At 46.4% G+C, this 13,556-nt stretch overlaps 1 protein-coding gene and 1 long non-coding RNA gene across 6 annotated transcripts in view; one reads left to right on the forward strand and one right to left on the reverse strand.

The window, feature by feature from the left end:
* SYNDIG1 (synapse differentiation inducing 1) overlaps positions 1-302 on the reverse strand; it is a 181,567-nt gene extending 181,265 nt beyond the window's left edge. For 2 of the 5 annotated variants that reach the window (XM_058684698.1, XM_058684696.1), the window contains exon 1: positions 11-289. The gene's annotated coding sequence lies outside the window, so the exon portion shown is untranslated. Of the gene's footprint in view, positions 1-10 lie in introns of all 5 variants that reach the window. The other 3 variants (XM_058684690.1, XM_058684700.1, XM_058684701.1) reach the window with 3 other exon arrangements.
* Positions 303-414: 112 nt separating this feature from the next.
* Positions 415-10,946, forward strand: LOC131485329 (uncharacterized). The gene is made up of 3 exons (XR_009248778.1): positions 415-2,013; positions 7,510-7,538; positions 8,405-10,946. It is a non-coding gene; the product is annotated as an uncharacterized LOC131485329 (long non-coding RNA).
* The last annotated feature ends 2,610 nt before the right edge of the window (positions 10,947-13,556 follow it).

Consider the following 13,556-nt stretch of genomic DNA (forward strand, 5'->3'; position numbering starts at 1 on the left):
CGGGACTTACCTCCCGGACAAGGTGACCCAGCCAGTGCGCCCAGGAGCCCGCCCGCGCGTCTCCGGAGCCAGTGAGCGTGCGGGGCGCGGGGCGGTGCGGCGCCCGCCTCTGCTCCTCAGCTCCCCAGCTCTCTCCTCCTCTGCCCTCCTCTTCTTTCCCTTCCCCTCCCCTCCGCGCCGCTCCCCGCCCTGCACTCGCCACCCGCGCCCCAGGCTGCCCCGAGCGTGCAGGAGCGCCGGGCTAGGGGCAGCGGCGGCAGCCCGGGGCTGCGGGGAGCTTGCTAGAAGCGATGATGGGGCGGAGCCCGGCGCTCCAGCCCCCAGGGAAAAAAAAAAAAAAAAAAAAAAAAGGTGCGGGGAGACTCCCGCGACGCACGCCTGGCGGGCTGGTTGGGCAAGGGCCGTCCCGGGACGCGCCGCTTGGTTGGCCAAGCCTGGCGACACGCGTGCTGGAGGAGGTGACCACGGTCTCCGAGGGAGGATGAGCGAAGAGGAAAAGGGAATGGCTGGGTGAGAAGGCGGCCGCCAACTTTGCCCCAGGCCTATCGGGCCCCGCGGGTGACCACGTCAGGCGGTTGGCCTGGGGCCGCTGTCTGGGACTGTTAAGGCGACAGAGACTGGGGGAGGGGGGCAGCCGCTGGGTACTCAGTGGACAGGGATTTGCAGCCTGGCTCTGAGAAGGTTCCCCTCGGTCCTAAAGGCATCCCCAGGCTCTTGTTCGTTTTGAGGTTCGTAGGACCCACTTTATAGGCCTGGCATCTGTTCACGTCCTGACCAGCCAGCTATCCGGGAGAAACCAGGTGCGGGCTCAGACTCTCAGACCCCCTGCCCAGCCCCAAACCGGTTTGTTTTTCTCACCAGGCAGCCTCTTGGCTGTTGGAATTAAAAGGAAGCTAGGGCTGTGGGGATGGGTGGGTAGAGGGCATAACTGTGGTGAGCAGAGTGAATAGAGGGAAGTAGAGCCAAGGAAAGGCCGCCTCCCAAGATAGTATCAATTTCAAGTGTTGGGGGAAGGGGGAAATAGTGTTTTCAGTGTGAATTCCATAGAGAAAGAACCAGGAAAGAAAGGTGTGTCAGAAAGGGGGGCGAAAGTGATTTAGGAAAACAATGTTAGCCCATTTCTACCCCAGGGGCAGACCTGCCACAGTCTAGCCTTGCCAGCCTAGGCTCTGATAATCAAGGCTGGTTATACCCCGATGAAACCCTGCTTGGTGAGGAGCCCTACCTCCTCCTGACCTAGTAACCAACACTTTGCCCCCCTCATCCCCTCAGAAAGCACTACTTCCACTGCCAGGCTGCCTCTGTTAGACTTTGCAAAGGGCAGGCATTGCAGGTGGTGCCAGAACCACAGGTCCACCCTGTCTTGCCTTTGTGGGGGACTTGGCACCTGTGGAGCATCAGCCCCACAAAGAGAATGCTAAAGTCAGAGTGGGGCTGTAAAAAGGCATATGGGTGGAGGAGCTGGTCAGCAGAACCAGGGGCATCTGTGGTTTCCCTTTATCAACTTGAACTGTGTTCCATCTGCAACTCTGCAGCATGGCAAAGCACAACTGGGGATTCTTCCTCTAGATCCCCAGATCTGCAAGTCCCTGGTCTGCAACACTCAGAAAAGGGCATTGTACATCTCTCTCATCTAGGAGAACTTCTCAAATGGGAGGAAAATGCTCCCCTTCCCCTTGCCTTAGTAACGTTGCTAGTTGTTCCTGAAGTCCTTCCCTAAACAGAAAATTCTCTCTTCTGAACCACTGGGCTGAGAAGACTTTGTTAGACTCATTTGAGTTGGAGAATCATTATTCCCATTTATCAGATGAAGCAGCTGAGGTTTTTCTTTACAAAAGTTAACTAAGATTTCTATAGCTACAGAATATGCAGAAGTAGCCTGGAACTCAGGTTCCTGCCTTTCAGCCAGTGAACTTTTCCTTACTGGTCTTTGGGTTGGGCTTTGGAGGACAGTTTTGTTTTGCTAAGAGAGCACCAGCCTGGGTGGCAGCTGTGACTTGCCTCTGACTCTAGGTAATGTTTGAATTTTAAATTGGGTTTGTCCTAATAGAGTAGTCAGGCATCCTCTTTCGCAGTGTAAAACATGATCACTGGTCACTGCAGGTTGCCTGTGAAGTGTTCCTTCCAAAAGTGAGTGTTGCAGAATTTAAAAGAAGAAAATGCCTTTGTATTGAGTGTTGTGGACTGTCTTCATGTCCTAGGTGCTTTGAAACTTTGTAGGTTGATGTTTTGGAACTATATGTATGCCCTGGCTCATCTGGGTGATGGATTGAGCATGGATACATTGATGGGGGTATAGGGGTTGTATGCTTGTATTTGCTAAAATTTTCTAAGAGTTGGTTTCCATAATGCACCTCATTTGGTGTAGTATTTAAATATTCACATTTATTTTTGTTGTGGAATGAATATGTAACTTCTTTCTGAAAGTTATGGGTGGACTCCGATAGGTTACTCCATTCACAATACTGACCAAATACTCAATGATTGATAGTTGTCAAAAAAACCACATTGGATTGTGGGGTCAAAAACCAGATGTCTCTGAAAAAACGGGGTAATTTGAAAGAAAAAGGAACAGTTCACAATGTGGTGAGTTTATTTCTTCTCTTCCTCCTCCTGTTCCCTTCCTCTTCTTATTCTCCCATGCCACTCACAGAGCTTCAAGATCTACAGATGTATTCTTTCTTGACACTACCCCCTACACACACACACACACACACACACACACACACACACACACACGTTTAAGTATTTCTGCAATCCTAATTGACCTTACACTTTATTGCAAAAGAATCTTGCCAGGACCAGGCATTTCATACTTGAAGAGAGGAATGTCACCTGCTTACAGCAAATGTGGCAGCTCAAGGAGGGATCCAGGGCTCCTGGTGGGCACCTTGGCTGATCTGGAATGGTAGCTACACACATAGGGCAGTTTGTTTGAAGTGTGCCTCCCTACTTGTTGACTGGAGTGTGATCATAACAATTATACCATGATGTAACATTACAATGAGAAAGGGAATGAGGGGTTGCCAAGAGCTGGGCAGTGGGACACAGTAGATATTGCCAATTTTCCTGGAAAATGGGAATCCTTCTCAACGATGCTTACCTCTTAGAAGAGATTCTAGAACTTTCAGAGCTAGGCAAGATCGGTGGGCCCAATTCACATGTTGTGAAGAGCTGTCACTAAAGCATTGAGCCAGCGGTCAGGCTTCTCAGCAACTTTCCAGAGAAGCTGTTACCTCCCTAGAGATAGGTAGGCTTGATGAGAGGAAATATATATTTGAGTTTTTCAAATAATAAATATTTCTTAAAATGTCTCAAACTGAAAGCCATTAGCCCAGGGGCTATAGTGCTGTGCATGGTGTCTGGAGGTCAACAGTGTTCATTCGGAAACCATTGTAAGATGAAATGTGTAAAATGATCTGCCCCAAATGTCAATTGTAGTATTAAAGATGATGAATAGTATATGCAATTTTAAAGCAATCTAATTAATATCATACAGTTTTTTCCCTTTTCTGTCCCCCAAATCTATTACTAAATTGTTTTTCTTAAGTTGATGACATCCGGGAATTGAAAAGCTGCAGTCTTATGATAGTAGAATCTTTCTGACTTAGAAAGATGGGAAGATGAGCATTCAGATATTCAATGTAAACATGATGGGCAAGATTCTAAGAAAAAAAAACATGAACTGTAATCAGAAATAAAGGGAGAAAGAAACAAAACCTAGGATAATTTCTGAGGCCGTGTTGACATGAGAGTTTAGAATAGGGAAAAAAAAAAGATGCAGTAGAATATCAGAACATTGTAGCTGGAGGAATTCTTGGTGACCACCTAGGCCCATCCTCTGATTCTTCCTGTAAGGAGACAGTTCCAGAAGGGCTGCATGGAGGAACAGTCAACCCACGTCTAGGTTACTGATTTCCATATTAGCAGGTCTTGCCTCTGCATCCATTACATCACTTGGAAAGAATCAAAGAAAACACAAAGTTAGTGTGTTATAAGCAACTCTATATTGCCAGAATATCCCTTGTCTACTGCTACATAACAAACTTCCCCCAAACTCAGTGACTTAAAATGGCAACTACTTACTTGCTCACAATTTTGAGGGTTGACAATGAGGGCTAAGTCCACTGGGATGGATTGCCTCTTTTTCACATGATGTTTCCTGGGCTCACTTAGGCATCTGTAGTCAGCTGGCAGCCAAAAGCCTTACTCACCTGTCTGGGGATAGGTTGGTTGTGGACTTGGTGATGGGCTGACAGGGCTATAAGTCTGCCCTCCAGAAGGCTGGCCCAGCATTCCTTACAAAGTGGTGGCTGCAGGACACTCAATGGCAACAGGCTTCAATGCACACAGATTTCAAGCTGACTTCACATTAGCTAATGTGTCATTGACCAGAGCAGGTCAGGTGGCCCAGCTCAGATATAGGAGATGGGGAAATAGCTTTTACCTTTGATGGGTGGAGCCATAAAGTCACATTAGAAATAGGCATGTGATGAGGGGTGGGAGGAATTAGGGACCATTTTTGCTATCTACTGCACCTAGAAATGAGATAGGTTCTTTATACATATAAGCTCACTGAATTCTGACCTGAGCTCAATGGGCCTGGTAGGAGTGATCCCAGGAGCTCAAGAGGCTGAGTGTTAAGGACTGAATAGTTCACCTGTCATCATATAGCTAGTGAGAGGAGGAGTAAGGTGCAGATCCAGCCTGTCTTCTACTTCCCTAGTAGCCAACATTAATAGAAGGTGTCTGTTAGGAGTTGGAGGAATGCTTACCATCAAGGTTAGGAGCTCAGACATTTACCTAGGCTCCAAGTAAGCATTTTCTACTTCCTATCACTTTGTCCTCACTTACTCCAGAGCCTGGATTCCTGCATATCTAATATGAGCATAATTATAATATCTGTCACCTGACATTGTATGAGGCATGAATGTGGTTCAATGCACTCAGCATGTTTTCCTGACCAGAGTTGGCTGGTTATTATTCTTAAAGATAGCTTGGAAGACAAGGTTGCTGGGTACTTTTTTTCCAAGGTAGTTGAGGGGAATGACAAATTCTACATTTTTTTTTTTTTAATTTTTTTTTCAATGTTTTTTATTTTATTTTTGGGACAGAGAGACACAGAGCATGAACGGGGGAGGGGCAGAGAGAGAGGGAGACACAGAATTGGAAACAGGCTCCAGGCTCCGAGCTGTCAGCACAGAGCCCGACGCGGGGCTCGAACTCACAGACGCGAGATCGTGACCTGGCTGAAGTCGGCCACTTAACCGACTGCGCCACCCAGGCGCCCCAACAAATTCTACATTTTTAGCACAAAACCTATGCTGGTGCTTGGAAGCCCCCCAAAACGCTACATAAGAGGGGTGATTGATACTATCTCTCTCATCCAAGTTTCTTCTTGTTTTGAGGGGGCAGAGGCTGGGTGTGGCCAACACAGTTGTATTCCTTCAGGTTCTCCCAGATCCCTTTAGCTGACTGATTCCATCTGCCCACTCTCCAGTTCTGTGGACCTCACTGCTAATGACTCATACCTACATATTTCGATGTTATGCCAATTCCTGAGACAGCCTTAATTTCTCTTGTAAGAGCATGAAAATATGAGTTTCCTGCTCCACTCAGCCCCAGGCCTTTAAAGCCAGAGCCTGGAGAGACACCTGAGCACGTCTGGGACCATGGTATAGTGGACATTCAGCCAACTCCTCAACCTCTTGAAATGTCAGTTTCTCCATCTACAAAATGGGTATGACAACATTTGCCATGGAGAGCTACTCCAGGGCAGTTATAGGAGTGGAGATGCCAAGGAAGAGCTGGGTTGTTGTGAGCATGATGAATTGTGCTGGCAAGAGAGTTCTCCCCCTTTCCCTCAAGACCCACTGAAACTGAAATCTGCCCATCCACTGTTGGCATAGTTTTCCTCAGTGGAGCTCATGATTTCACACACCTGAATTACAAAAACTGTCACACCTCAATAAAGCAGAGGTGCTGCAATATAGAGAAAGGTACCTTGGTCTGGGTCTCCTTTTCTGAAACCAGAGCCCAACAGTGCAATCAGGCAGTTTACTGGGGAATGGATCCCAGGAGCAAAAAGTGAAGGACCACCTGCATGGTCCATGGGGAGGAAGGGGGAGCCAGTCTAAGGAGGAATTAATTCCTGAGGTGGTCACAGTAGGTAACAACCAGCTCTCTCTCCCCTTGGACAAAAAGTATTTCTTAGAATCACCCAGGAGAGGGATGAAGAGGATGTGTGTGTCCAGAAGCCTCCATCCACCCCACATTTCTGGGCGGTATCTGTGTATCAAACAGGGTTCCTCTGGCACAAGAGAAGTGACTAAGTAGGATCCTGGAAGATTTTGCTGCATGATTTAGTGTGTGAAATTCTTATATCATTTGCGTGTACTTTAAGGATGTGTCTTTTACTTCAAGATGTTAGATGTCAAATTGCTGTTTATTTGAATGCGGCCCTGTGTTGAGACTCAGCCAGAGGCTGGTCATTTTTGTGGGTGACAACTGATAAACACAGAGACAGGTTTGGTTATGCTATCCAGTTGATATAGGTCCTCTTCCTTTCCCAGCAAACAGGCCATACACACCATGCAGCCAGAGATCAATCAGTAAAGAGAGGTCAAGTTCAATGCTCCCTCTGTGCTCACTGCAAATATTGTGGATCCTTACCGCTGTTATCTGCTTGTTTCCCACCCTGAATTTATTCCTTCTACTGACTTCGACAGTTCATTTCTTCTTCCTAGACTGTCACACATTCTCTTGGGCATTTCTGGAGATGTCAGGTAACAGCCCAGCCTGTTCACACCAGAGCCTCCAACCCTTACTCCCTGTGTCCCTGATGTAGCTTGTCCTTATATCTCCTGACATAACCCTGTCCTGTCTTGGCAGACAACTCCTACTTGAATTTTATCTAGTTACTAATTTCTATGATCTAATTAATGATCCATAACATAAATCTATTATTATGACAGAGTGCAGTATCAGAATAATCAGTATCTTTGAGAAAATGTATTTGTCAAACATTGGAAAATATGGCTGTTTCCAAGACTGTTAAAGAGAAGAGAAATTAGAAAAAAGGTTAGCTTTGCAAAACCTTACTATCAGGATCAACAATGAGGCCAGAATTTTTAGCATGTGCTCAGAGCACTAGCCTCAAAAAATAGATTCAGTTGTCCACTTCAGTCTACATGCTGAAGTGGACAGAGTGATGTACCTTCACTTAAATGGAAAGAGAGCATGTTTTCCTTGCTGTACAAAAGAACTACATGTACTAGTGCAGCTCTAACATAATGACGAACTAAGAGGTTGGGATCATTGAAAACATTGCTGGTGCAGAAATAAGCATTTAAACATGTCATTAATTATTAGCATGATTTCTGGCACTTTCTAAAAGGTCTAAGAACTTGTTTTTGGCACAAGAAAAATATTTTTTGCTGCATGTGCTCTTTTTTTCTGCAAAAAAGAAAGAGTTCTATTGTAAAAATAAGCACTTCTGTAATTTTGCAGGATGTGGAAGTGGAGGGAAAAGCACAAAGGTAAGCAATTTCACTTTTGCAATTCCCAGTTTATCACTCATATTTCAAGAAAAGAACACCTCTTAAACAACCTTACTAGGCAAGTGTCAGAACCAAACCATATGGCATTCTCCTCTGCACTCTAGGTGTATACCCTGGGTGGTTGTCCTACACATGAGTAGGGGCCCAGAGAAGCAGGGCTTGGCAGTGCCACAGCTGTCCTGGCAGCTAGCCCTTCCCAGGGTCACTAAAATGTGGTTTCTTTGATATCAGGGCACTAGGATGCCATGAGGATCTCCTCCCACAGCAGAGATTGAGCATAGCCACACACAATCTATACAGCTTGGAAGTGCAGGACAAATAAACCCTGGCTGGTGGCATGAAGGAAAGAGCTCCCTTGGTTTAAGGACCACCTGACAATCCAAAATATACCCCAAAACAGGTTTTGTCAGCTAAGGTGCAGCTTGCCAAATGTACTTAAATTATATCCCCACAGACATGGAAAGAATAACAAAATAAAATGATTTAACAAATAATAGAAAGCGGCAGTATCTGATATAGTAGACTGCTCTGGGCAGCCAAGTAACTGGATGGGTCTTTCCTAGTCTGTGTGTTTGTCATTGGTTCAGCAACATTTGGTGGTGTCTGGACTTTTTGAGCTATGTATCTGCATATTCCCAACAGCAGCTGCCCTGAACCCTGTTAATGGTAAAACCTACAAAGCATTAGAGCTGAGTGCATACCATTGAAAACTGCAGGACATTCTAACTGCAAACAAAATTACTTATTTCCTAGAATTTATACATATTACTTGGCTTTTTCTTTCCTACACAAATATATTGGATAATTAAAAACTGTAACAATAATTTTAACTATTTTTTGTCAAGGTTTTCATTGCTGCAGGCTTTCAGCAGGGGCAACTGATCTCCCGCTAAGCCAGCAACAGGCAGTTCACCTCTGAGACACTGGAATAGTCAGCGGGGCCTGCTGGAATTGAGCCCACCCTCTCTTATTCACCCACATAGACTGGCTGCATCCAGGATAATGTATTTCGTCTTGTCAAGAAATTCTGTCAAGGTACCAAAAATGTCAACAGGTAGAAAAATACATTTTGTTGCTTCACTAAAGACACTGAAAACACTTTTCAATAGAAACACGTCTTTTTCCTGCAAATCAACTATTCCCTAATTATCAAGACAAAGGCAAATTCTGGAGAAGCAAAGAGGATGCCAAGGCAGCTGCTTGGAAGTGGCACCTGTAAGCCTGCATCCCGTGGCTGCCCTCTCCTCCGTGTCTGTTCTCAAGACGGTGTGCAAATGGAAGGGACATGCAGGGTGGAGGTTGTAGGTTGGCACCTGCGACAGTCTCATGGCATAGAAACCACAGCATGATATGGGGTGACCAGAGGCCATGGTGGCATCATGCTGAGAGGAAGCTGCTGGCAGGCTGGCAGGCCTCCCCACACCTTCTAGAACTAGCAGCAATTTGTGCTTAGACAGGGCATTCTAATCTCTGTCTTTCTCTGGAATCTCGTCTGATTATTTCTGCTCCAGTGCTCTGTCGCTCCAGCCTCTCCAGATCACCTCACTGCCCCCTGCCTCCCACTGCCCTTCTGACAAGTTCAAGGAGAAAAGGAAAGGAAAAGTCAGGATCTTTCAGGTGGCCTTATGTCTGCTACCCCCTACCCCCAGTGGCACAATAAGCTAATCCTCCCAGCTGAGTGGATGGGAAGTTTAAAGAAGCAAGACCCACAAAGCTTGTTTGCCTGAGAAACAAAAGATGTTCACATCTTTCCTTGACACAGTCTGCAGACCCCTGAGCTCTCACTGTCACAGAAATAGCTGCTAGCCAAAACCAAAATAGTAACAGGAGAGTCACCAGTGTCTTCAGATGCAAATGCCAACAATAACTTGCACTATAACTTAAAAGGAAGGATCTGATGGGGATCCCCTCACAGCTTGGCCATATCCTCCTTGAGGGGGCAAGAGGGGCTTGAAGGGCCACCTGGTGGCCAGAAGCAGGGCCAGGCCAGATGCTATCTTACCTCCACCTGCTGCAGAGTGACCTTGGATGAGTCAGTTCTTTCCCTTCCCACATTCTGTGTTGTGAAGAGTGAGTGAATCCGAGGATGTAAGACTAGTACAAGAGCCCACAATATACAGTTGAGAACATCTGCAGTTTCTGGGTGTGGCTGGGTGGTGACAGGGAAGTCTCTGCCTTCTCCAAGGAACCCAGAGCCTCCCTGTCCACCAGCACTTAGCAGAGGCCACTCATACCTGTTGTCTCTGATCCTCAGGGGTGGCCCCTTTCACTGGTATCATTGACCCTGTTTGAAGGGGATATCTGGCTCCTGGTTGCTGCCTTGCTGTGCGAGGAGCTTTGCTCTGAACCACACTCCAAAACCTGTTTTTGCCCCTGACTCTTCTTGACTTTTACTTTCCTAGCTACTGACCTAATTATTTACTTCCATTATCCTCGTTGGGAAGTCTTTGGACTTAACATCGTTTTCCCTGTTTCAGACCTCAGCTTCTCCCAGCCCTATATCTGATGCTGGACACCAGCTGTCCTGCCTTGGCCAACCACTCTCATAGCACAGTCTGTGTGAGCAGGGGAGGGGGCAGCACTCAGACCTCCCTGTGGCCCACAGAACCCAGAGTGGGGGTGCCAAAAGTCCCATTTGGAAAGAGGCAGAGATGGTATTGCATCCAGGCCTCCAGACCATGGGTTTTCTCCCATCCTCAGCTGTAGTCCAGAGGTGGTCTGCACGTGTACCCATTCACCTTGGAAGGCTGTGCTTAAGACTGAAAATTCCCCACAGTTGATGCCTACTCTTGCACCCAGTGAGCTGATTGGATGGGTGATAATGTGCCCGACCTGCTATATGCCATTTGTTTACTGCTCACGGGCAGGGCTCGGGGTATAAATCAGGGTGCAGTGTCAGATTCTGTATGCCAGATCCCTGGCCTGAGTTCTGAGATTACCATACCTCTCCTCCATGGTCATTTGTTACTCCTATCAAAGAAAGCTCCATTCATTTTTACGAAAACATGAAGAAAGAAAAAATACATATCAGAGCAGGCTGAGGAACAAAGTGCCTTGCAAGAATGGCTTACAAAGTGGAGACTGGAGATTCAAGGAAGGAAACCAGCAGCAAAGCCTGCTTTTGCTCCACATTCAGGAAGTGGTGACTTGATCTGTTTCTCAGTTTCTGTATCTGCAAAATGGAGATGCTAATTTACAGATTTTAGCTCACATCCAAGGACGTTGGGAGGATGAACGAACTTGCATTTCCACACAGCACTGATGTGATGGAAGGTGCTATGTCAATAGCTGGAAGAAATATAAGTAGGGTATGAACCAGATATTCAGGATGCTTGGGTGTCCCTTGATGATACTGTATTGAATCAAAATAAATTCTGCTCTAACAGATGAGTTTTTTAAGCAACAAATGCCACCTTTCCACCAGGCATGGGCATGCATTCACATTTAAAGAGCCCTCCTAGTTATGCTGTGATTTGTTCCCACCTCTAAGTGTGTCTGTGCCCACTGATGGCATCTGGCAGAAGCTTAGCAAGGCAAGGATCACAGCTGCTGACATTGCTCACACAATGGAGGGGAATGAGGTCCACAGAGGTTAGATGATGTCCTGAGGTCACTCAGCTGGCAAAGGTCATGATCTGGAGCATCCTGATATCAGGCCCATGCTTGGAAGGATAAAAGTGCTTCCACTCCCCTCACTCAGGGCCCAGGGTGGGTGTAAAAGGTCTGCTATTCCTGTTTTTGTTGTAGCCTTGTCTTCATGTACTTCTATTCCCAAATATGCATCCTTCAGAGATGCTTAGAAATGTCTTTGTTGGGGCACCTGGGTGGCTCAGTCTGTTGAGCATCCAATTCTTGGTTTCAGTTCAGGTCATGATCTCACAGTTTTGTGGGTTCAAACCCCACATGGGGTTCTGAACTGGCAGGGTAGAGCCTGCTTGGGATTCTTTCTTGCTCTCTGCCCTCCCCTACTCACACTCTTTTTGTCTGTCTCAAAATAAATGAATACACTTTAAAAAAAAGAAATGTCTTTGTGGTCATGCTTTGTATGTTCACAGCCAATCACTTCAGAGGGACCCCGTGTCACCCGCAGAACAGATCCCAGGTGTGATGAGTGCCCATCTCCTTAGTGCCTTCTGAGGCTGCCCATTCCAATGTCATACATTTTCTTGTACATCCAGTTATATATCTTGGTTGCTGAATCAGCGGTTATTGTCTTTGTAGTAAGCCTCTGTTTACCTGCATGTCGCTGGATCATTATTAGTCTGCTTTTGAAGCTATTAACCATTCTAATTCTGTCAACCTTTCTTTCAAAATCTATTTCCAATATTCTTGACCAACTTCCCTGCATGATTTCAGATGCCTTTCCCTTCCCTCACTCCCTCATGAGGCTGTGGGACTGTGTGGTTGTGGGGCCTGCCTCTGGCTCCATGTGAAAACACCATACTAGTCACCAGGGGTCCACCAGTGCAGCAGTCTCCATCCAGAAACCCCTCACTTCTTTATCTCTCCTGTGTACCCACCCTGCAGTTTCTATATGCTTTTCTCCTAACTCCAGCATGTGCACTGTCTTCAGAGAACTTGGTCCACTGGAGCTCAGAGAACTGGGGATGCTTATGGGTTGATGTCCTCCACTGTGGCCAGTAACCAGTAACAGACCGGTAGGGGTGTGAGAGTCCAGCTCCCTTGCCTCAAGGCAGGATGGACTCAGAGGCATTGCTTACCCTCCAAAGCCCTCTGAAGGGTCAGGCTGAAGCCTCTCTGGGATTTTCCTGATATCCTGCACAAGCTTGCATTCCTCCCTTTCCAACCTCCCATCCTGATCCCTTATTGCCTCTCCTGGGGGACTTCTTCCATAATCAGTCACTGGCCCATTGATCCTCACCTGTGGTCTGATTCTGGAAGAGCTTGCATAAGACACTTGGGTTTCAAGACTGGATCAAGGTCTGGAAGGCTGTCTAGTTAACTTCCTCTGTGTGACCTTGGGCACTTTGTTCAGCGCTGCTATGCTCAGATTTCTCACTTGACCTAGAGTCTGCCAGTTCTAACTTCCTAAGACTCTACACCTAAGGAACATAAAAGGAGACTGCTTTTAGAAGGCATTATAACATCCTACTCTGGAGGTAGATCTCCAAGACGAAAGGCTGCTCTGCCTTATTGCTGTGTGTGAGTGTGTGCACACATGTATACATGTATGTTTATGTCTATGAGAGTGAGGGAGAGATCTTGGGCAAGCTGCTTAATCTCTTCAGGCCTCCGGTCTAAACTGCAAAATGTGGATAATAATACCATCTTCACCATTTGGGAGGATTAAATGGGATCACCCATATAATATGTCTGGCATAGAGCCTCATGCTAGCGTTCAATATGCATTAAACACCCTATCCTTTACACTTTTCCCATTGAAGTCATAGGCCTGAAACATCTGGTAATGTTTCTAGGGGATCTCTCTCCCAGTCATGAATCTCTGAGGCCCTGTCTTATTCCCTGGGGTTGGAACAGGTGGAGAGACTCATACATCAAGAAGATGCTGTCCCTGGCATTCTGTAAAGGCATACTGGGAGCCAGGAGATGCACAGCCCATTCCCAGGGTGAAGGAGACAGAACCCAACTCATGGGCTGTGGGGTGGGCACAAGCTTCTGTCACCTGCCTTTGCAAAGGGTCAGAAGAAGGATGGCTTCAGCTCTATGAGGCACATGAACACATCCATCTCTGAGGTCAATAGTAAAAACAAAAGTGAAGTAATTTACCCTTCCCTTTGGCTTGCACAGCAAGCAGTGCTTTATAATTAGAGGATTTTGCCAGGGAAGGAATGTCAGAAATTTATGGCACTAGTGTCTGCTCATTCGATGCCCACATATAAGAGAAAAAAAGGACAAAACACTTAGGGAAATTAGAAACCATTTAGAAAATAAATCCCTGGGGAATCTTTTGAATTTCAATTGGCAGAAGACAATTGCTATTTTTTTCTACTATACTATCCTGTCTCTTTTCTTTGC

This window comes from Neofelis nebulosa, chromosome 9 (assembly GCF_028018385.1).
Source record: "Neofelis nebulosa isolate mNeoNeb1 chromosome 9, mNeoNeb1.pri, whole genome shotgun sequence".
NCBI classification, from domain to species: Eukaryota; Metazoa; Chordata; class Mammalia; order Carnivora; family Felidae; genus Neofelis; species Neofelis nebulosa.